Below are 24149 nucleotides of genomic sequence, written 5' to 3' on the forward strand. Positions count from 1 at the left end.
TTTCGACAGAGTTGGAATACCCTTGTGCGGAGTTGGAATGCTTTCTACAGGGTTGGAATACATTTGTACAGAGTTGGAATGCTTTCTACAGGGTTGGAATGCTCTCTACAGGGTTGGAATGCTTTCGACAGAGTTGGAATACCTTTGTACAGGGTTGGAACAGCTTTGTACAGGGTGGGAATACTTTCTACAGGGGTGGAATGTTTTCTAGAGGGTTGGAATGCTTTCTAGAGGGTTGGAGTGCTTTCTAGAGGGTTGGAATGCTTTCTACAGGGTTGGAATGCTTTCTACAGAGTTGGAATACCTTTGTACAGGGTTGGAACTGCTTTGTACAGGGTTGGAATACTTTCTACAGGGTTGGAATGCTTTCTAGAGGGTTGGAATACTTTCGACAGGGATGGAATGCTTTCGACAGAGTTGGAATACATTTCTACAGAGTTGGAATGCTTTCTACAGGGTTGGAATACCTTTATGCAGAGTCAGAATGTTATGTACAGTGTTGGAATACCTTTGTACAGAGTTGGAATGCTTTCTACAGGGTTGGAATGCTTTCTACAGGGTTGGAATGCTTTCTACAGGGTTGGAATACCTTTGTACAGAGTTGGAATGCTTTCTACAGGGTTGGAATACCTTTGTACAGAGTTGGAATGCTTTCTACAGGGTTTTAATGCTTTCTACAGGGTTGGAATTCTTTCTACAGGGTTGGAATGCTCTCGACAGAGTTGGAATACCTTTGTACAGAGTCAGAATGTTATGTACAGGGTTGGAATTCATTCTACAGAGTTGGAATACCTTTGTACAGGGTTGGAATGCTTTCTACAGGTTTGGAATACATTTGTACAGAGTTGGGATGCCTTCTACAGGGTTGGAATGCTTTCGACAGAGTAGGAATACCTTTGTACAGAGTCAGAATGTTATGTACAAGGTTGGAATTCTTTCTACAGAGTTGGAATACCTTTGTAAGAGTTGGAATGCTTTCTACAGGGTTGGAATGCCTTCGACAGAGTTGGAATACCTTTGTACAGAGTTGGAATGCTTTCTACAGGGTTGGAATACCTTTGTTCAGAGTTGGAATGCTTTCTACAGGGTTGGAATGGTTTCTACAGGGTTGGAATGCTTTCGACAGGGATGGAATGCTTTCGACAGAGTTGGAATACCTTTCTACAGAGTTGGAATGCTTTCTACAGGGTTGGAATACCTTTGTACAGAGTCAGAATGTTATGTACAGTGTTGGAATTCTGTCTACAGTGTTGGCATACCTTTGTACAGAGTTGGAATGCTTTCTACAGGGTTGGAATACCTTTGTACAGAGTTGTTATGCTTTCTACAGGGTTGGAATGCTTCCTACAGTGTTGGAATGCTTTCTACAGGGTTGGAATGCTTTCTACAGGGTTGGAATACCTTTGTACAGAGTTGGAATGCTTTCTACAGGGTTGGAATGCTTTCTACAAGGTTGGAATGCTTTCTACAGAGTTGGGATACCTTTGTACAGGGTTGGAACAGCTTTGTACAGGGTTGGAATACTTTCTACAGGGTTGGAATGCTTTCTAGAGGGTTGGAATACTTTCGACAGGGATGGAATGCTTTCGACAGAGTTGGAATACATTTCTACAGAGTTGGAATGCTTTCTACAGGGTTGGAATACCTTTATGCAGAGTCAGAATGTTATGTACAGTGTTGGAATACCTTTGTACAGAGTTGGAATGCTTTCTACAGGGTTGGAATGCTTTCTACAGGGTTGGAATGCTTTCTACAGGGTTGGAATACCTTTGTACAGAGTTGGAATGCTTTCTACAGGGTTGGAATACCTTTGTACAGAGTTGGAATGCTTTCTACAGGGTTTTAATGCTTTCTACAGGGTTGGAATTCTTTCTACAGGGTTGGAATGCTCTCGACAGAGTTGGAAGACCTTTGTACAGAGTCAGAATGTTATGTACAGGGTTGGAATTCATTCTACAGAGTTGGAATACCTTTGTACAGGGTTGGAATGCTTTCTACAGGTTTGGAATACATTTGTACAGAGTTGGGATGCCTTCTACAGGGTTGGAATGCTTTCGACAGAGTAGGAATACCTTTGTACAGAGTCAGAATGTTATGTACAAGGTTGGAATTCTTTCTACAGAGTTGGAATACCTTTGTAAGAGTTGGAATGCTTTCTACAGGGTTGGAATGCCTTCGACAGAGTTGGAATACCTTTGTACAGAGTTGGAATGCTTTCTACAGGGTTGGAATACCTTTGTTCAGAGTTGGAATGCTTTCTACAGGGTTGGAATGGTTTCTACAGGGTTGGAATGCTTTCGATAGAGTTGGAATACCTTTGTACAGGGATGGAACAGCTTTGTACAGGGTGGGAATACTCTCTACAGGGTTGGAATGCTTTCTAGAGGGCTGGAATGCTTTCTAGAGGGTTGGAATACTCTCTACAGGGCTGGAATGCTTTCTAGAGGGTTGGAATGCTCTCTACAGGGTTGGAATGCTTTCTACAGAGTTGGAATACCTTTGTACAGGGTTGGAACAGCTTTGTACAGGGTTGGAATACTTTCTACAGTGTTGGAATGCTTTCTAGAGGGTTGGAATGCTTTCGACAGGGATGGAATGCTTTCGACAGAGTTGGAATACCTTTCTACAGAGTTGGAATGCTTTCTACAGGGTTGGAATACCTTTGTACAGAGTCAGAATGTTATGTACAGTGTTGGAATTCTGTCTACAGTGTTGGCATACCTTTGTACAGAGTTGGAATGCTTTCTACAGGGTTGGAATACCTTTGTACAGAGTTGTTATGCTTTCTACAGGGTTGGAATGCTTCCTACAGTGTTGGAATGCTTTCTACAGGGTTGGAATGCTTTCTACAGGGTTGGAATACCTTTGTACAGAGTTGGAATGCTTTCTACAGGGTTGGAATGCTTTCTACAGGGTTGGAATGCTTTCTACAGAGTTGGGATACCTTTGTACAGGGTTGGAACAGCTTTGTACAGGGTTGGAATACTTTCTACAGGGTTGGAATGCTTTCTAGAGGGTTGGAATGCTTTCGACAGGGATGGAATGCTTTCGACAGAGTTGGAATACCTTTGTACAGAGTCAGAATGTTATGTACAGTGTTGGAATTCTTTCTACAGTGTTGGAATACCGTTGTACAGAGTTGGAATTCTTTCTACAGGGTTGGAATACCTTTGTACAGAATTGTTATGCTTTCTACAGAGTTGGAATACCTTTGTACAGCGTTGGAATGCTTTCTACAGGGTTGGAATACTTTCTACAGGGTTGGAATGCTTTCTACAGGGTTCGAATGCTTCCTACAGTGTTGGAATGCTTTCTACAGGGTTGGAATGCTTTCTACAGGGTTGGAATACCTTTGTACAGAGTTGGAATGCTTTCTACAGGGTTGGAATGCTTTCTACAGGGTTGGAATGCTTTCTACAGGGTTGGAATACCTTTGTACAGAGTCAGAATGTTATGTACAGTGTTGGAATTCTTTCTACAGAGTTGGAATACCTTTGTACAGAGTTGGAATGCTTTCTACAGGGTTGGAATACCTTTGTACAGAGTCAGAATGTTATGAACGGTGTTGGACTTCTTTCTACAGTGTTGGAATACCTTTGTACAGAGTTGGAATGCTTTCTACAGGGTTGGAATGCTTTGGACAGAGTTGGAATACCTTTGTACAGAGTTGGAATGCTTTCTACAGGGTTGGAATACCTTTGTACAGAGTCAGAATGTTATGAACGGTGTTGGACTTCTTTCTACAGTGTTGGAATACCTTTGTACAGAGTTGGAATGCTTTCTACAGGGTTGGAATGCTTTGGACAGAGTTGGAATACCTTTGTACAGAGTTGGAATGCTTTCTACAGGGTTCGAATACCTTTGTGCAGAGTCAGAATGTTATGTACAGTGTTGTAATTCTTTCTACAGAGTTGGAATACCTTTGTACAGAGTTGGAATGCTTTCTACATGGTTGGAATACCTTTGTACAGAGTTGGAATGCTTTCTACAGGGTTTTAATGCTTTCTACAGGGTTGGAATGCTTTCTACAGGGTTGGAATGCTTTCGACAGAGTTGGAATACCTTTGTACAGGGTTGGAACAGCTTTGTACAGGGTGGGAATACTTTCTACAGGGTTGAAATGCTTTATAGAGGGTTGGAATTCTTTCAACAGGGTTGGAATTCTTTCTACAGTGTTGGAATACCTTTGTACAGAGTTGGAATGCTTTCTACAGGGTTGGAATGCTTTCGACAGAGTTGGAATACCTTTGTACAGGGTTGGAACAGCTTTGTACAGGGTGGGAATACTTTCTACAGGGTTGGAATGCTTTCTAGAGGGTTGGAATGCTTTCTAGAGGGTTGGAATGCTTTCTACAGGTTTGGAATACCTTTGTACAGAGTTGGAATGCTTTCTACAGGGTTGGAATGCATTCGACAGAGTTGGAATACCTTTGTACAGAGTCAGAATGTTATGTACAGGGTTGGAATTCTTTCTACAGAGTTGGAATACCTTCGTACAGAGTTGGAATGCTTTCTACAGGGTTGGAATGCTTTCTACATGGTTGGACTGCTTTCGACAGAGTTGGAATACCCTTGTACGGAGTTGGGATGCTTTCTACAGGGTTGGAATACATTTGTACAGAGTTGGAATGCTTTCTACAGGGTTGGAATGGTTTCTACAGGGTTGGAATACCTTTGTACAGAGTCAGAATGTTATGTACAGGGTTGGAATTCTTTCTACAGAGTTGGAATACCTTTGTACAGAGTTGGAATGCTCTCTACAGGGTTGGAATTCTTTCTACAGAGTTGGAATACCTTTGTACAGAGTTGGAATGCTTGCTACAGGGTTGGAATGCTTTCTACATGGTTGGAATGCTTTCGACAGAGTTGGAATACCCTTGTGCGGAGTTGGAATGCTTTCTACAGGGTTGGAATACATTTGTACAGAGTTGGAATGCTTTCTACAGGGTTGGAATGCTCTCTACAGGGTTGGAATGCTTTCGACAGAGTTGGAATACCTTTGTACAGGGTTGGAACAGCTTTGTACAGGGTGGGAATACTTTCTACAGGGGTGGAATGTTTTCTAGAGGGTTGGAATGCTTTCTAGAGGGTTGGAGTGCTTTCTAGAGGGTTGGAATGCTTTCTACAGGGTTGGAATGCTTTCTACAGAGTTGGAATACCTTTGTACAGGGTTGGAACTGCTTTGTACAGGGTTGGAATACTTTCTACAGGGTTGGAATGCTTTCTAGAGGGTTGGAATACTTTCGACAGGGATGGAATGCTTTCGACAGAGTTGGAATACATTTCTACAGAGTTGGAATGCTTTCTACAGGGTTGGAATACCTTTATGCAGAGTCAGAATGTTATGTACAGTGTTGGAATACCTTTGTACAGAGTTGGAATGCTTTCTACAGGGTTGGAATGCTTTCTACAGGGTTGGAATGCTTTCTACAGGGTTGGAATACCTTTGTACAGAGTTGGAATGCTTTCTACAGGGTTGGAATACCTTTGTACAGAGTTGGAATGCTTTCTACAGGGTTTTAATGCTTTCTACAGGGTTGGAATTCTTTCTACAGGGTTGGAATGCTCTCGACAGAGTTGGAATACCTTTGTACAGAGTCAGAATGTTATGTACAGGGTTGGAATTCATTCTACAGAGTTGGAATACCTTTGTACAGGGTTGGAATGCTTTCTACAGGTTTGGAATACATTTGTACAGAGTTGGGATGCCTTCTACAGGGTTGGAATGCTTTCGACAGAGTAGGAATACCTTTGTACAGAGTCAGAATGTTATGTACAAGGTTGGAATTCTTTCTACAGAGTTGGAATACCTTTGTAAGAGTTGGAATGCTTTCTACAGGGTTGGAATGCCTTCGACAGAGTTGGAATACCTTTGTACAGAGTTGGAATGCTTTCTACAGGGTTGGAATACCTTTGTTCAGAGTTGGAATGCTTTCTACAGGGTTGGAATGGTTTCTACAGGGTTGGAATGCTTTCGATAGAGTTGGAATACCTTTGTACAGGGATGGAACAGCTTTGTACAGGGTGGGAATACTCTCTACAGGGTTGGAATGCTTTCTAGAGGGCTGGAATGCTTTCTAGAGGGTTGGAATGCTCTCTACAGGGTTGGAATGCTTTCTACGGAGTTGGAATACCTTTGTACAGGGTTGGAACAGCTTTGTACAGGGTTGGAATACTTTCTACAGTGTTGGAATGCTTTCTAGAGGGTTGGAATGCTTTCGACAGGGATGGAATGCTTTCGACAGAGTTGGAATACCTTTGTACAGAGTTGGAATGCTTTCTACAGGGTTGGAATACCTTTGTACAGAGTTGGAATGCTTTCTACAGGGTTGGAATGGTTTCTACAGAGTTGGAATACCTTTGTACAGAGTTGGAATGCTCTCTACAGGGTTGGAATTCTTTCTACAGAGTTGGAATACCTTTGTACAGAGTTGGAATGCTTGCTACAGGGTTGGAATGCTTTCTACATGGTTGGAATGCTTTCGACAGAGTTGGAATACCCTTGTGCGGAGTTGGAATGCTTTCTACAGGGTTGGAATACATTTGTACAGAGTTGGAATGCTTTCTACAGGGTTGGAATGCTCTCTACAGGGTTGGAATGCTTTCGACAGAGTTGGAATACCTTTGTACAGGGTTGGAACAGCTTTGTACAGGGTGGGAATACTTTCTACAGGGGTGGAATGTTTTCTAGAGGGTTGGAATGCTTTCTAGAGGGTTGGAGTGCTTTCTAGAGGGTTGGAATGCTTTCTACAGGGTTGGAATGCTTTCTACAGAGTTGGAATACCTTTGTACAGGGTTGGAACTGCTTTGTACAGAGTTGGAATACATTTCTACAGAGTTGGAATGCTTTCTACAGGGTTGGAATACCTTTATGCAGAGTCAGAATGTTATGTACAGTGTTGGAATACCTTTGTACAGAGTTGGAATGCTTTCTACAGGGTTGGAATGCTTTCTACAGGGTTGGAATGCTTTCTACAGGGTTGGAATACCTTTGTACAGAGTTGGAATGCTTTCTACAGGGTTGGAATACCTTTGTACAGAGTTGGAATGCTTTCTACAGGGTTTTAATGCTTTCTACAGGGTTGGAATTCTTTCTACAGGGTTGGAATGCTCTCGACAGAGTTGGAATACCTTTGTACAGGGTTGGAATGCTTTCTACAGGTTTGGAATACATTTGTACAGAGTTGGGATGCTTTCGACAGAGTAGGAATACCTTTGTACAGAGTCAGAATGTTATGTACAAGGTTGGAATTCTTTCTACAGAGTTGGAATACCTTTGTAAGAGTTGGAATGCTTTCTACAGGGTTGGAATGCCTTCGACAGAGTTGGAATACCTTTGTACAGAGTTGGAATGCTTTCTACAGGGTTGGAATACCTTTGTTCAGAGTTGGAATGCTTTCTACAGGGTTGGAATGGTTTCTACAGGGTTGGAATGCTTTCGATAGAGTTGGAATACCTTTGTACAGGGATGGAACAGCTTTGTACAGGGTGGGAATACTCTCTACAGGGTTGGAATGCTTTCTAGAGGGCTGGAATGCTTTCTAGAGGGTTGGAATGCTCTCTACAGGGCTGGAATGCTTTCTAGAGGGTTGGAATGCTCTCTACAGGGTTGGAATGCTTTCTACAGAGTTGGAATACCTTTGTACAGGGTTGGAACAGCTTTGTACAGGGTTGGAATACTTTCTACAGTGTTGGAATGCTTTCTAGAGGGTTGGAATGCTTTCGACAGGGATGGAATGCTTTCGACAGAGTTGGAATACCTTTCTACAGAGTTGGAATGCTTTCTACAGGGTTGGAATACCTTTGTACAGAGTCAGAATGTTATGTACAGTGTTGGAATTCTGTCTACAGTGTTGGCATACCTTTGTACAGAGTTGGAATGCTTTCTACAGGGTTGGAATACCTTTGTACAGAGTTGTTATGCTTTCTACAGGGTTGGAATGCTTCCTACAGTGTTGGAATGCTTTCTACAGGGTTGGAATGCTTTCTACAGGGTTGGAATACCTTTGTACAGAGTTGGAATGCTTTCTACAGGGTTGGAATGCTTTCTACAGGGTTGGAATGCTTTCTACAGAGTTGGGATACCTTTGTACAGGGTTGGAACAGCTTTGTACAGGGTTGGAATACTTTCTACAGGGTTGGAATGCTTTCTAGAGGGTTGGAATGCTTTCGACAGTGATGGAATGCTTTCGACAGAGTTGGAATACCTTTGTACAGAGTCAGAATGTTATGTACAGTGTTGGAATTCTTTCTACAGTGTTGGAATACCGTTGTACAGAGTTGGAATTCTTTCTACAGGGTTGGAATACCTTTGTACAGAATTGTTATGCTTTCTACAGAGTTGGAATACCTTTGTACAGCGTTGGAATGCTTTCTACAGGGTTGGAATACTTTCTACAGGGTTGGAATGCTTTCTACAGGGTTCGAATGCTTCCTACAGTGTTGGAATGCTTTCTACAGGGTTGGAATGCTTTCTACAGGGTTGGAATACCTTTGTACAGAGTTGGAATGCTTTCTACAGGGTTGGAATGCTTTCTACAGGGTTGGAATGCTTTCTACAGGGTTGGAATACCTTTGTACAGAGTCAGAATGTTATGTACAGTGTTGGAATTCTTTCTACAGAGTTGGAATACCTTTGTACAGAGTTGGAATGCTTTCTACAGGGTTGGAATACCTTTGTACAGAGTCAGAATGTTATGAACGGTGTTGGACTTCTTTCTACAGTGTTGGAATACCTTTGTACAGAGTTGGAATGCTTTCTACAGGGTTGGAATGCTTTGGACAGAGTTGGAATACCTTTGTACAGAGTTGGAATGCTTTCTACAGGGTTCGAATACCTTTGTGCAGAGTCAGAATGTTATGTACAGTGTTGTAATTCTTTCTACAGAGTTGGAATACCTTTGTACAGAGTTGGAATGCTTTCTACATGGTTGGAATACCTTTGTACAGAGTTGGAATGCTTTCTACAGGGTTTTAATGCTTTCTACAGGGTTGGAATGCTTTCTACAGGGTTGGAATGCTTTCTACAGGGTTGGAATGCTTTCTACAGGGTTGGAATACCTTTGTACAGAGTTGGAATGCTTTCTACAGGGTTGGAATACCTTTGTACAGAGTTGGAATGCTTTCTACAGGGTTTTAATGCTTTCTACAGGGTTGGACTTCTTTCTACAGGGTTGGAATGCTCTCGACAGAGTTGGAATACCTTTGTACAGAGTCAGAATGTTATGTACAGGGTTGGAATTCATTCTACAGAGTTGGAATACCTTTGTACAGGGTTGGAATGCTTTCTACAGGTTTGGAATACATTTGTACAGAGTTGGGATGCCTTCTACAGGGTTGGAATGCTTTCGACAGAGTAGGAATACCTTTGTACAGAGTCAGAATGTTATGTACAAGGTTGGAATTCTTTCTACAGAGTTGGAATACCTTTGTAAGAGTTGGAATGCTTTCTACAGGGTTGGAATGCCTTCGACAGAGTTGGAATACCTTTGTACAGAGTTGGAATGCTTTCTACAGGGTTGGAATACCTTTGTTCAGAGTTGGAATGCTTTCTACAGGGTTGGAATGGTTTCTACAGGGTTGGAATGCTTTCGATAGAGTTGGAATACCTTTGTACAGGGATGGAACAGCTTTGTACAGGGTGGGAATACTCTCTACAGGGTTGGAATGCTTTCTAGAGGGCTGGAATGCTTTCTAGAGGGTTGGAATGCTCTCTACAGGGTTGGAATGCTTTCTACGGAGTTGGAATACCTTTGTACAGGGTTGGAACAGCTTTGTACAGGGTTGGAATACTTTCTACAGTGTTGGAATGCTTTCTAGAGGGTTGGAATGCTTTCGACAGGGATGGAATGCTTTCGACAAAGTTGGAATACCTTTGTACAGAGTTGGAATGCTTTCTACAGGGTTGGAATACCTTTGTACAGAGTTGGAATGCTTTCTACAGGGTTGGAATGGTTTCTACAGAGTTGGAATACCTTTGTACAGAGTTGGAATGCTCTCTACAGGGTTGGAATTCTTTCTACAGAGTTGGAATACCTTTGTACAGAGTTGGAATGCTTGCTACAGGGTTGGAATGCTTTCTACATGGTTGGAATGCTTTCGACAGAGTTGGAATACCCTTGTGCGGAGTTGGAATGCTTTCTACAGGGTTGGAATACATTTGTACAGAGTTGGAATGCTTTCTACAGGGTTGGAATGCTCTCTACAGGGTTGGAATGCTTTCGACAGAGTTGGAATACCTTTGTACAGGGTTGGAACAGCTTTGTACAGGGTGGGAATACTTTCTACAGGGGTGGAATGTTTTCTAGAGGGTTGGAATGCTTTCTAGAGGGTTGGAGTGCTTTCTAGAGGGTTGGAATGCTTTCTACAGGGTTGGAATGCTTTCTACAGAGTTGGAATACCTTTGTACAGGGTTGGAACTGCTTTGTACAGGGTTGGAATACTTTCTACAGGGTTGGAATGCTTTCTAGAGGGTTGGAATACTTTCGACAGGGATGGAATGCTTTCGACAGAGTTGGAATACATTTCTACAGAGTTGGAATGCTTTCTACAGGGTTGGAATACCTTTATGCAGAGTCAGAATGTTATGTACAGTGTTGGAATACCTTTGTACAGAGTTGGAATGCTTTCTACAGGGTTGGAATGCTTTCTACAGGGTTGGAATGCTTTCTACAGGGTTGGAATACCTTTGTACAGAGTTGGAATGCTTTCTACAGGGTTGGAATACCTTTGTACAGAGTTGGAATGCTTTCTACAGGGTTTTAATGCTTTCTACAGGGTTGGAATTCTTTCTACAGGGTTGGAATGCTCTCGACAGAGTTGGAATACCTTTGTACAGAGTCAGAATGTTATGTACAGGGTTGGAATTCATTCTACAGAGTTGGAATACCTTTGTACAGGGTTGGAATGCTTTCTACAGGTTTGGAATACATTTGTACAGAGTTGGGATGCCTTCTACAGGGTTGGAATGCTTTCGACAGAGTAGGAATACCTTTGTACAGAGTCAGAATGTTATGTACAAGGTTGGAATTCTTTCTACAGAGTTGGAATACCTTTGTAAGAGTTGGAATGCTTTCTACAGGGTTGGAATGCCTTCGACAGAGTTGGAATACCTTTGTACAGAGTTGGAATGCTTTCTACAGGGTTGGAATACCTTTGTTCAGAGTTGGAATGCTTTCTACAGGGTTGGAATGGTTTCTACAGGGTTGGAATGCTTTCGACAGGGATGGAATGCTTTCGACAGAGTTGGAATACCTTTCTACAGAGTTGGAATGCTTTCTACAGGGTTGGAATACCTTTGTACAGAGTCAGAATGTTATGTACAGTGTTGGAATTCTGTCTACAGTGTTGGCATACCTTTGTACAGAGTTGGAATGCTTTCTACAGGGTTGGAATACCTTTGTACAGAGTTGTTATGCTTTCTACAGGGTTGGAATGCTTCCTACAGTGTTGGAATGCTTTCTACAGGGTTGGAATGCTTTCTACAGGGTTGGAATACCTTTGTACAGAGTTGGAATGCTTTCTACAGGGTTGGAATGCTTTCTACAAGGTTGGAATGCTTTCTACAGAGTTGGGATACCTTTGTACAGGGTTGGAACAGCTTTGTACAGGGTTGGAATACTTTCTACAGGGTTGGAATGCTTTCTAGAGGGTTGGAATACTTTCGACAGGGATGGAATGCTTTCGACAGAGTTGGAATACATTTCTACAGAGTTGGAATGCTTTCTACAGGGTTGGAATACCTTTATGCAGAGTCAGAATGTTATGTACAGTGTTGGAATACCTTTGTACAGAGTTGGAATGCTTTCTACAGGGTTGGAATGCTTTCTACAGGGTTGGAATGCTTTCTACAGGGTTGGAATACCTTTGTACAGAGTTGGAATGCTTTCTACAGGGTTGGAATACCTTTGTACAGAGTTGGAATGCTTTCTACAGGGTTTTAATGCTTTCTACAGGGTTGGAATTCTTTCTACAGGGTTGGAATGCTCTCGACAGAGTTGGAAGACCTTTGTACAGAGTCAGAATGTTATGTACAGGGTTGGAATTCATTCTACAGAGTTGGAATACCTTTGTACAGGGTTGGAATGCTTTCTACAGGTTTGGAATACATTTGTACAGAGTTGGGATGCCTTCTACAGGGTTGGAATGCTTTCGACAGAGTAGGAATACCTTTGTACAGAGTCAGAATGTTATGTACAAGGTTGGAATTCTTTCTACAGAGTTGGAATACCTTTGTAAGAGTTGGAATGCTTTCTACAGGGTTGGAATGCCTTCGACAGAGTTGGAATACCTTTGTACAGAGTTGGAATGCTTTCTACAGGGTTGGAATACCTTTGTTCAGAGTTGGAATGCTTTCTACAGGGTTGGAATGGTTTCTACAGGGTTGGAATGCTTTCGATAGAGTTGGAATACCTTTGTACAGGGATGGAACAGCTTTGTACAGGGTGGGAATACTCTCTACAGGGTTGGAATGCTTTCTAGAGGGCTGGAATGCTTTCTAGAGGGTTGGAATGCTCTCTACAGGGCTGGAATGCTTTCTAGAGGGTTGGAATGCTCTCTACAGGGTTGGAATGCTTTCTACAGAGTTGGAATACCTTTGTACAGGGTTGGAACAGCTTTGTACAGGGTTGGAATACTTTCTACAGTGTTGGAATGCTTTCTAGAGGGTTGGAATGCTTTCGACAGGGATGGAATGCTTTCGACAGAGTTGGAATACCTTTCTACAGAGTTGGAATGCTTTCTACAGGGTTGGAATACCTTTGTACAGAGTCAGAATGTTATGTACAGTGTTGGAATTCTGTCTACAGTGTTGGCATACCTTTGTACAGAGTTGGAATGCTTTCTACAGGGTTGGAATACCTTTGTACAGAGTTGTTATGCTTTCTACAGGGTTGGAATGCTTCCTACAGTGTTGGAATGCTTTCTACAGGGTTGGAATGCTTTCTACAGGGTTGGAATACCTTTGTACAGAGTTGGAATGCTTTCTACAGGGTTGGAATGCTTTCTACAGGGTTGGAATGCTTTCTACAGAGTTGGGATACCTTTGTACAGGGTTGGAACAGCTTTGTACAGGGTTGGAATACTTTCTACAGGGTTGGAATGCTTTCTAGAGGGTTGGAATGCTTTCGACAGGGATGGAATGCTTTCGACAGAGTTGGAATACCTTTGTACAGAGTCAGAATGTTATGTACAGTGTTGGAATTCTTTCTACAGTGTTGGAATACCGTTGTACAGAGTTGGAATTCTTTCTACAGGGTTGGAATACCTTTGTACAGAATTGTTATGCTTTCTACAGAGTTGGAATACCTTTGTACAGCGTTGGAATGCTTTCTACAGGGTTGGAATACTTTCTACAGGGTTGGAATGCTTTCTACAGGGTTCGAATGCTTCCTACAGTGTTGGAATGCTTTCTACAGGGTTGGAATGCTTTCTACAGGGTTGGAATACCTTTGTACAGAGTTGGAATGCTTTCTACAGGGTTGGAATGCTTTCTACAGGGTTGGAATGCTTTCTACAGGGTTGGAATACCTTTGTACAGAGTCAGAATGTTATGTACAGTGTTGGAATTCTTTCTACAGAGTTGGAATACCTTTGTACAGAGTTGGAATGCTTTCTACAGGGTTGGAATACCTTTGTACAGAGTCAGAATGTTATGAACGGTGTTGGACTTCTTTCTACAGTGTTGGAATACCTTTGTACAGAGTTGGAATGCTTTCTACAGGGTTGGAATGCTTTGGACAGAGTTGGAATACCTTTGTACAGAGTTGGAATGCTTTCTACAGGGTTGGAATACCTTTGTACAGAGTCAGAATGTTATGAACGGTGTTGGACTTCTTTCTACAGTGTTGGAATACCTTTGTACAGAGTTGGAATGCTTTCTACAGGGTTGGAATGCTTTGGACAGAGTTGGAATACCTTTGTACAGAGTTGGAATGCTTTCTACAGGGTTCGAATACCTTTGTGCAGAGTCAGAATGTTATGTACAGTGTTGTAATTCTTTCTACAGAGTTGGAATACCTTTGTACAGAGTTGGAATGCTTTCTACATGGTTGGAATACCTTTGTACAGAGTTGGAATGCTTTCTACAGGGTTTTAATGCTTTCTACAGGGTTGGAATGCTTTCTACAGGGTTGGAATGCTTTCGACAGAGTTGGAATACCTTTGTACAGGGTTGGAACAGCTTTGTACAGGGTGGGAATACTTTCTACAGGGTTGAAATGCTTTATAGAGGGTTGGAATTCTTTCAACAGGGTTGGAATTCTTTCGACAGAGTTGGAATACCTTTGTACAGAGTTGGAATGCTTTCTGCAGGGTTCGAATACCTTTGTGCAGAGTCAGAATGTTATGTACAGTGTTGGAATTCCTTCTACAGAGTTGGAATACTTTTCTACAGAGTTGGAATGCTTTCTACAGTGTTGGAATACCTTTTTACAGAGTCAGAATGTTATGTACAGGGTTGGAATTCTTTCTACAGAGTTGGAATACCTTTGTACAGAGTTGGAATACCTTTGTACAGGGTTGGAACAGCTTTGTACAGCGTTGGCATACTTTCTACAGGGTTGGAATGCTTTCTAGAGGGTTGGAATGCTTTCGACAGGGTTGGAATGCTTTCGACAGGGTGGGAATGCTTTCGACAGAGTTGGAATACCATTGTACAGAGTTGGAATGCTTTTTACAGGGTTGGAATACCTTTGTACAGAGTCAGAATGTTATGTACAGGGTTGGAATTCTTTCTACAGAGTTGGAATACTTTTCTAGAGAGTTGGAATGCTTTCTACAGGGTTGGAATGCTTTCTACATGGTTCGAATGCTTTCGACAGAGTTGGAATACCTTTGTACGGGGTTGGAATGCTTTCTACAGGGTTGGAATACATTTGTACAGAGGTGGAACGCTTTCTACAGGGTTGGAATGCTTTCTACAGGGTTGGAATGCTTTCTACAGGGTTGGAATGCTTTCGACAGAGTTGGAATACCTTTGTACAGGGTTGGAACAGCTTTGTACAGGGTGGGAATACTTTCTACAGGGTTGGAATGCTTTCTAGAGGGTTGGAATGCTTTCTAGAGGGTTGGAATGCTTTCTACAGGGTTGGAATACCTTTGTACATAGTTGGAATGCTTTCTACAAGGTTGGAATGCTTTATACAGGGTTTTAATACTTTCTACAGGGTTGGAATGCTTTCTACAGGGTTGGAATGCTTTCGACAGAGTTGGAATACCTTTGTACAGAGTCAGAATGTTATGTACAGGGTTGGAATGCCTTCGACAGAGTTGGAATGCTTTCTACAGGGTTGGAATACCTTTGTACAGGATTGGAACAGCTTTGTACAGCGTTGGAATACTTTCTACAGGGTTGGAATGCTTTCTAGAGGGTTGGAATGCTTTCGACAGGGTTGGAATGCTTTCGACAGGGTGGGAATGCTTTCGACAGAGTTGGAATACCATTGTACAGAGTTGGAATGCTTTCTACAGGGTTGGAATACCTTTGTACAGAGTCAGAATGTTATGTACAGGGTTGGAATGCCTTCGACAGAGTTGGAATGCTTTCTACAGGGTTGGAATACCTTTGTACAGGATTGGAACAGCTTTGTACAGGGTTGGAATACTTTCTACAGGGTTGGAATGCTTTCTAGAGGGTTGGAATGCTTTCGACAGGGTTGGAATGCTTTCGACAGAGCTGGAATACCTTTGTACAGAGTTGGAATGCTTTCTACAGGGTTGGAATGCTTTCTACATGGTTGGAATGCTTTCTACAGGTTTGGAAAACCTTTGTACAGATTTGGAATGCTTTCTACAGGGTTGGAATGCTTTCAACAGAGTTGGAATACCTTTGTACAAAGTTGGAATGCTTTCTACATGGTTGGAATACCTTTGTACAGAGTTGGAATGCTTTCGACAGGGTTGGAATGCTTTCGACAGAGCTGGAATACCTTTGTACAGAGTTGGAATGCTTTCGACAGAGTTGGAATACCTTTGTACAGAGTTGGAATGCTTTCTACAGGGATCGAATACCTTTGTGCAGAGTCAGAATGTTATGTACAGTGTTGTAATTCTTTCTACAGAGTTGGAATACCTTTGTACAGAGTTGGAATGCTTTCTACATGGTTGGAATACCTTTGTACAGAGTTGGAATTCTTTCTACAGGGTTGGAATGCTTTCTACAGGGTTGGAATGCTTTCTACAGGGTTTTAATGCTTTCTACAGGGTTGGAATGCTTTCTACAGGGTTGGAATGCTTTCGACAGAGTTGGAATACCTTTGTACAGGGTTGGAACAGCTTTGTACAGGGTGGGAATACTTTCTACAGGGTTGAAATGCTTTATAGAGGGTTGGAATTCTTTCAACAGCGTTGGAATTCTTTCGACAGAGTTGGAATACCTTTGTACAGAGGTGGAATGCTTTCTGCAGGGTTCGAATACCTTTGTGCAGAGTCAGAATGTTATGTACAGTGTTGGAATTCCTTCTACATAGTTGGAATACTTTTCTACAGAGTTGGAATGCTTTCTACAGGGTTGGAATACCTTTGTACAGAGTTGGAATGCTTTCTACAGGGTTGGAATGCATTCTACAGAGTTGGAATACCTTTGTACAGGGTTGGAACTGCATTGTACAGGGTTGGAGTACTTTCTACAGGGTTGGAATGCTTTCTAGAGGGTTGGAATGCTTTCAACAGGGTTGGAATGCCTTCGACAGAGATGGAATACCTTTGTACAGAGTTGGAATGCTTTCTACAGGGTTGGAATACCTTTGTACAGAGTCAGAATGTTATGTACAGGGTTGGAATTCTTTCTACAGAGTTGGAATACCTTTGTACAGAGTTGGAATGCTTTCTACAGGGTTGGGATACCTTTGTATAGAGTTGGAATGCTTTCTACAGGGTTGGAATGCTTTCTACAGGGTTTTAATGCTGTCTAGATGGTTGGAATGCTTTCTAGAGGGTAGGAATGCTTTCGACAGTGTTGGAATACCTTTTTACAGAGTCAGAATGTTATGTACAGGGTTGGAATTCTTTCTACAGTGTTGGAATACCTTTGTACAGAGTTGGAATACCTTTGTACAGGGTTGGAACAGCTTTGTACAGCGTTGGCATACTTTCTACAGGGTTGGAATGCTTTCTAGAGGGTTGGAATGCTTTCGACAGGGTTGGAATGCTTTCGACAGGGTGGGAATGCTTTCGACAGAGTTGGAATACCATTGTACAGAGTTGGAATGCTTTTTACAGGGTTGGAATACCTTTGTACAGAGTCAGAATGTTATGTACAGGGTTGGAATTCTTTCTACAGAGTTGGAATACTTTTCTAGAGAGTTGGAATGCTTTCTACAGGGTTGGAATGCTTTCTACATGGTTCGAATGCTTTCGACAGAGTTGGAATACCTTTGTACGGGGTTGGAATGCTTTCTACAGGGTTGGAATACATTTGTACAGAGTTGGAATTCTTTCTACAGGGTTGGAATGCTTTCTACAGAGTTGGAATACCTTTGTACAGAGTTGGAATGCTTTCTACATGGTTGGAATACCTTTGTACAGAGTTGGAATGCTTTCTACAGGGTTGGAATGCTTTCTACATGGTTGGAATGCTTTCTACAGGTTTGGAAAACCTTTGTACAGATTTGGAATGCTTTCTACAGGGTTGGAATGCTTTCAACAGAGTTGGAATACCTTTGTACAAAGTTGGAATGCTTTCTACATGGTTGGAATACCTTTGTACAGAGTTGGAATGCTTTCGACAGGGTTGGAATGCTTTCGACAGAGCTGGAATACCTTTGTACAGAGTTGGAATGCTTTCGACAGAGTTGGAATACCTTTGTACAGAGTTGGAATGCTTTCTACAGGGATCGAATACCTTTGTGCAGAGTCAGAATGTTATGTACAGTGTTGTAATTCTTTCTACAGAGTTGGAATACCTTTGTACAGAGTTGGAATGCTTTCTACATGGTTGGAATACCTTTGTACAGAGTTGGAATTCTTTCTACAGGGTTGGAATGCTTTCTACAGGGTTGGAATGCTTTCTACAGGGTTCTAATGCTTTCTACAGGGTTGGAATGCTTTCTACAGGGTTGGAATGCTTTCGACAGAGTTGGAATACCTTTGTACAGGGTTGGAACAGCTTTGTACAGGGTGGGAATACTTTCTACAGGGTTGAAATGCTTTATAGAGGGTTGGAATTCTTTCAACAGCGTTGGAATTCTTTCGACAGAGTTGGAATACCTTTGTACAGAGGTGGAATGCTTTCTGCAGGGTTCGAATACCTTTGTGCAGAGTCAGAATGTTATGTACAGTGTTGGAATTCCTTCTACAGAGTTGGAATACTTTTCTACAGAGTTGGAATGCTTTCTACAGGGTTGGAATACCTTTGTACAGAGTTGGAATGCTTTCTACAGGGTTGGAATGCATTCTACAGAGTTGGAATACCTTTGTACAGGGTTGGAACTGCATTGTACAGGGTTGGAGTACTTTCTACAGGGTTGGAATGCTTTCTAGAGGGTTGGAATGCTTTCAACAGGGTTGGAATGCCTTCGACAGAGATGGAATACCTTTGTACAGAGTTGGAATGCTTTCTACAGGGTTGGAATACCTTTGTACAGAGTCAGAATGTTATGTACAGGGTTGGAATTCTTTCTACAGAGTTGGAATACCTTTGTACAGAGTTGAAATGCTTTCTACAGGGTTGGGATACCTTTGTATAGAGTTGGAATGCTTTCTACAGGGTTGGAATGCTTTCTACAGGGTTTTAATGCTTTCTAGATGGTTGGAATGCTTTCTAGAGGGTAGGAATGCTTTCGACAGTGTTGGAATACCTTTTTACAGAGTCAGAATGTTATGTACAGGGTTGGAATTCTTTCTACAGTGTTGGAATACCTTTGTACAGAGTTGGAATACCTTTGTACAGGGTTGGAACAGCTTTGTACAGCGTTGGCATACTTTCTACAGGGTTGGAATGCTTTCTAGAGGGTTGGAATGCTTTCGACAGGGTTGGAATGCTTTCGACAGGGTGGGAATGCTTTCGACAGAGTTGGAATACCATTGTACAGAGTTGGAATGCTTTTTACAGGGTTGGAATACCTTTGTACAGAGTCAGAATGTTATGTACAGGGTTGGAATTCTTTCTACAGAGTTGGAATACTTTTCTAGAGAGTTGGAATGCTTTCTACAGGGTTGGAATGCTTTCTACATGGTTCGAATGCTTTCGACAGAGTTGGAATACCTTTGTACGGGGTTGGAATGCTTTCTACAGGGTTGGAATACATTTGTACAGAGTTGGAACGCTTTCTACAGGGTTGGAATGCTTTCTACAGGGTTGGAATGCTTTCTACAGGGTTGGAATGCTTTCGACAGAGTTGGAATACCTTTGTACAGGGTTGGAACAGCTTTGTACAGGGTGGGAATACTTTCTACAGGGTTGGAATGCTTTCTAGAGGGTTGGAATGCTTTCTACAGGGTTGGAATACCTTTGTACATAGTTGGAATGCTTTCTACAAGGTTGGAATGCTTTATACAGGGTTTTAATACTTTCTACAGGGTTGGAATGCTTTCTACAGGGTTGGAATGCTTTCGACAGAGTTGGAATACCTTTGTACAGAGTCAGAATGTTATGTACAGGGTTGGAATTCTTTCTACAGAGTTGGAATACCTTTGTACAGAGTTGGAATACCTTTGTACAGGGTTGGAACAGCTTTGTACAGCGTTGGAATACTTTCTACAGGGTTGGAATGCTTTCTAGAGGGTTGGAATGCTTTCGACAGGGTTGGAATGCTTTCGACAGGGTGGGAATGCTTTCGACAGAGTTGGAATACCATTGTACAGAGTTGGAATGCTTTCTACAGGGTTGGAATGCTTTCTACAGGGTTGGAATACTTTCTACAGGGTTGGAATGCTTTCTAGAGGGTTGGAATGCTTTCTACAGGGTTGGAATACTTTCTACAGGGTTGGAATGCTTTCTAGAGGGTTGGAATGCTTTCTACAGGGTTGGAATGCTTTCTACAGGGTTGGAATGCTTTCGACAGAGTTGGAATACCTTTGTACAGAGTTGGAATGCTTTCTACATGGTTGGAATACCTTTGTACAGAGTTGGAATGCTTTCTACAGGGTTGGAATGCTTTCTAGAGGGTTGGAATTCTTTCGACAGGGTTGGAATGCTTTCGACAGAGCTGGAATACCTTTGTACAGAGTTGGAATGCTTTCGACAGAGTTGGAATACCTTTGTACAGAGTTGGAATGCTTTCTACAGGGATCGAATACCTTTGTGCAGAGTCAGAATGTTATGTACAGTGTTGTAATTCTTTCTACAGAGTTGGAATACCTTTGTACAGAGTTGGAATGCTTTCTACATGGTTGGAATACCTTTGTACAGAGTTGGAATTCTTTCTACAGGGTTGGAATGCTTTCTACAGAGTTGGAATACCTTTGTACAGAGTTGGAATGCTTTCTACAGGGTTGGAATGCTTTCTACAGGGTTGGAATGCTTTCTACAGGGTTGGAATGCTTTCGACAGAGTTGGAATACCTTTGTACAGGGTTGGAACAGCTTTGTACAGGGTGGGAATACTTTCTACAGGGTTGGAATGCTTTCGACAGAGCTGGAATACCTTTGTACAGAGTTGGAATGCTTTCGACAGAGTTGGAATACCTTTGTACAGAGTTGGAATGCTTTCTACAGGGATCGAATACCTTTGTGCAGAGTCAGAATGTTATGTACAGTGTTGGAATTCCTTCTACAGAGTTGGAATACTTTTCTACAGAGTTGGAATGCTTTCTACAGGGTTGGAATACCTTTGTACAGAGTTGGAATGCTTTCTACAGGGTTGGAATGCTTTCTAGACGGTTGGAATGCTTTCTAGAGGGTTGGAATGCTTTCTAGAGGGTTGGAATGCTTTCTACAGGGTTGGAATACCTTCGTACAGGGTTGGAATGCTTTCTACATGGTTCGAATGCTTTCGACAGAGTTGGAATACCTTTGTACGGGGTTGGAATGCTTTCTACAGGGTTGGAATACCTTTGTACAGAGTTGGAATGCTTTCTACAGGGTTGGAATGCTTTCTACAGGGTTGGAATGCTTTCTACAGGGTTGGAATGCTTTCGACAGAGTTGGAATACCTTTGTACAGGGTTGGAACAGCTTTGTACAGGGTGGGAATACTTTCTACAGGGTTGGAATGCTTTCTAGAGGGTTGGAATGCTTTCAACAGGGTTGGAATGCCTTCGACAGACATGGAATACCTTTGTACAGAGTTGGAATGCTTTCTACAGGGTTGGAATACCTTTGTACAGAGTCAGAATGTTATGTACAGGGTTGGAATTCTTTCTACAGAGTTGGAATACCTTTGTACAGAGTTGGAATGCTTTCTACAGGGTTGGGATACCTTTGTATAGAGTTGGAATGCTTTCTACAGGGTTGGAATGCTTTCTACAGGGTTTTAATGCTTTCTAGAGGGTTGGAATGCTTTCTACAGGGTAGGAATGCTTTCGACAGTGTTGGAATACCTTTTTACAGAGTCAGAATGTTATGTACAGGGTTGGAATTCTTTCTACAGAGTTGGAATACCTTTGTACAGAGTTGGAATACCTTTGTACAGGGTTGGAACAGCTTTGTACAGCGTTGGCATACTTTCTACAGGGTTGGAATGCTTTCTAGAGGGTTGGAATGCTTACGACAGGGTTGGAATGCTTTCGACAGGGTGGGAATGCTTTCGACAGAGTTGTAATACCATTGTACAGAGTTGGAATGCTTTTTACAGGGTTGGAATACCTTTGTACAGAGTCAGAATGTTATGTACAGGGTTGGAATTCTTTCTACAGAGTTGGAATACTTTTCTACAGAGTTGGAATGCTTTCTACAGTGTTGGAATGCTTTCTACATGGTTCGAATGCTTTCGACAGAGTTGGAATACCTTTGTACGGGGTTGGAATGCTTTCTACAGGGTTGGAATACATTTGTACAGAGTTGGAACGCTTTCTACAGGGTTGGAATGCTTTCTACAGGGTTGGAATGCTTTCTACAGGGTTGGAATGCTTTCGACAGAGTTGGAATACCTTTGTACAGGGTTGGAACAGCTTTGTACAGGGTGGGAATACTTTCTACAGGGTTGGAATACTTTCTAGAGGGTTGGAATGCTTTCTAGAGGGTTGGAATGCTTTCTACAGGGTTGGAATACCTTTGTACATAGTTGGAATGCTTTCTACAAGGTTGGAATGCTTTATACAGGGTTTTAATACATTCTACAGGGTTGGAATGCTTTCTACAGGGTTGGAATGCTTTCGACAGAGTTGGAATACCTTTGTACAGAGTCAGAAAGTTATGTACAGGGTTGGAATTCTTTCTACAGAGTTGGAATACCTTTGTACAGAGTTGGAATACCTTTGTACAGGGTTGGAACAGCTTTGTACAGCGTTGGAATACTTTCAACAGGGTTGGAATGCTTTCTAGAGGGTTGGAATGCTTTCGACAGGGTTGGAATGCTTTCGACAGGGTGGGAATGCTTTCGACAGAGTTGGAATACCATTGTACAGAGTTGGAATACCTTTGTACAGGGTTGGAACAGCTTTGTACAGCGTTGGAATACTTTCAACAGGGTTGGAATGCTTTCTACAGGGTTGGAATGCTTTCGACAGAGTTGGAATACCTTTGTACAGGGTTGGAACAGCTTTGTACAGGGTGGGAATACTTTCTACAGGGTTGGAATGCTTTCGACAGAGCTGGAATACCTTTGTACAGAGTTGGAATGCTTTCTACAGGGTTGGAATACCTTTGTACAGAGTTGGAATGCTTTCTACAGGGTTGGAATGCTTTCTAGACGGTTGGAATGCTTTCTAGAGGGTTGGAATGCTTTCTAGAGGGTTGGAATGCTTGTTACAGGGTTGGAATGCATTCTACAGAGTTGGAATACCTTCGTACAGGGTTGGAATGCTTTCTACATGGTTCGAATGCTTTCGACAGAGTTGGAATACCTTTGTACGGGGTTGGAATGCTTTCTACAGGGTTGGAATACCTTTGTACAGAGTTGGAATGCTTTCTACAGGGTTGGAATGCTTTCTACAGGGTTGGAATGCTTTCTACAGGGTTGGCATGCTTTCGACAGAGTTGGAATACCTTTGTACAGGGTTGGAACAGCTTTGTACAGGGTGGGAATACTTTCTACAGGGTTGGAATGCTTTCTAGAGGGTTGGAATGCTTTCAACAGGGTTGGAATGCCTTCGACAGACATGGAATACCTTTGTACAGAGTTGGAATGCTTTCTACAGGGTTGGAATACCTTTGTACAGAGTCAGAATGTTATGTACAGGGTTGGAATTCTTTCTACAGAGTTGGAATACCTTTGTACAGAGTTGGAATGCTTTCTACAGGGTTGGGATACCTTTGTATAGAGTTGGAATGCTTTCTACAGGGTTGGAATGCTTTCTACAGGGTTTTAATGCTTTCTAGATGGTTGGAATGCTTTCTAGAGGGTAGGAATGCTTTCGACAGTGTTGGAATACCTTTTTACAGAGTCAGAATGTTATGTACAGGGTTGGAATTCTTTCTACAGTGTTGGAATACCTTTGTACAGAGTTGGAATACCTTTGTACAGGGTTGGAACAGCTTTGTACAGCGTTGGCATACTTTCTACAGGGTTGGAATGCTTTCTAGAGGGTTGGAATGCTTTCGACAGGGTTGGAATGCTTTCGACAGGGTGGGAATGCTTTCGACAGAGTTGGAATACCATTGTACAGAGTTGGAATGCTTTTTACAGGGTTGGAATACCTTTGTACAGAGTCAGAATGTTATGTACAGGGTTGGAATTCTTTCTACAGAGTTGGAATACTTTTCTAGAGAGTTGGAATGCTTTCTACAGGGTTGGAATGCTTTCTACATGGTTCGAATGCTTTCGACAGAGTTGGAATACCTTTGTACGGGGTTGGAATGCTTTCTACAGGGTTGGAATACATTTGTACAGAGTTGGAACGCTTTCTACAGGGTTGGAATGCTTTCTACAGGGTTGGAATGCTTTCTACAGGGTTGGAATGCTTTCGACAGAGTTGGAATACCTTTGTACATAGTTGGAATGCTTTCTACAAGGTTGGAATGCTTTATACAGGGTTTTAATACTTTCTACAGGGTTGGAATGCTTTCTACAGGGTTGGAATGCTTTCGACAGAGTTGGAATACCTTTGTACAGAG

The sequence above is a fragment of the Bombus fervidus genome, chromosome 3 (genome assembly GCF_041682495.2).
Source record: "Bombus fervidus isolate BK054 chromosome 3, iyBomFerv1, whole genome shotgun sequence".
Lineage (NCBI taxonomy): Eukaryota > Metazoa > Arthropoda > Insecta > Hymenoptera > Apidae > Bombus > Bombus fervidus.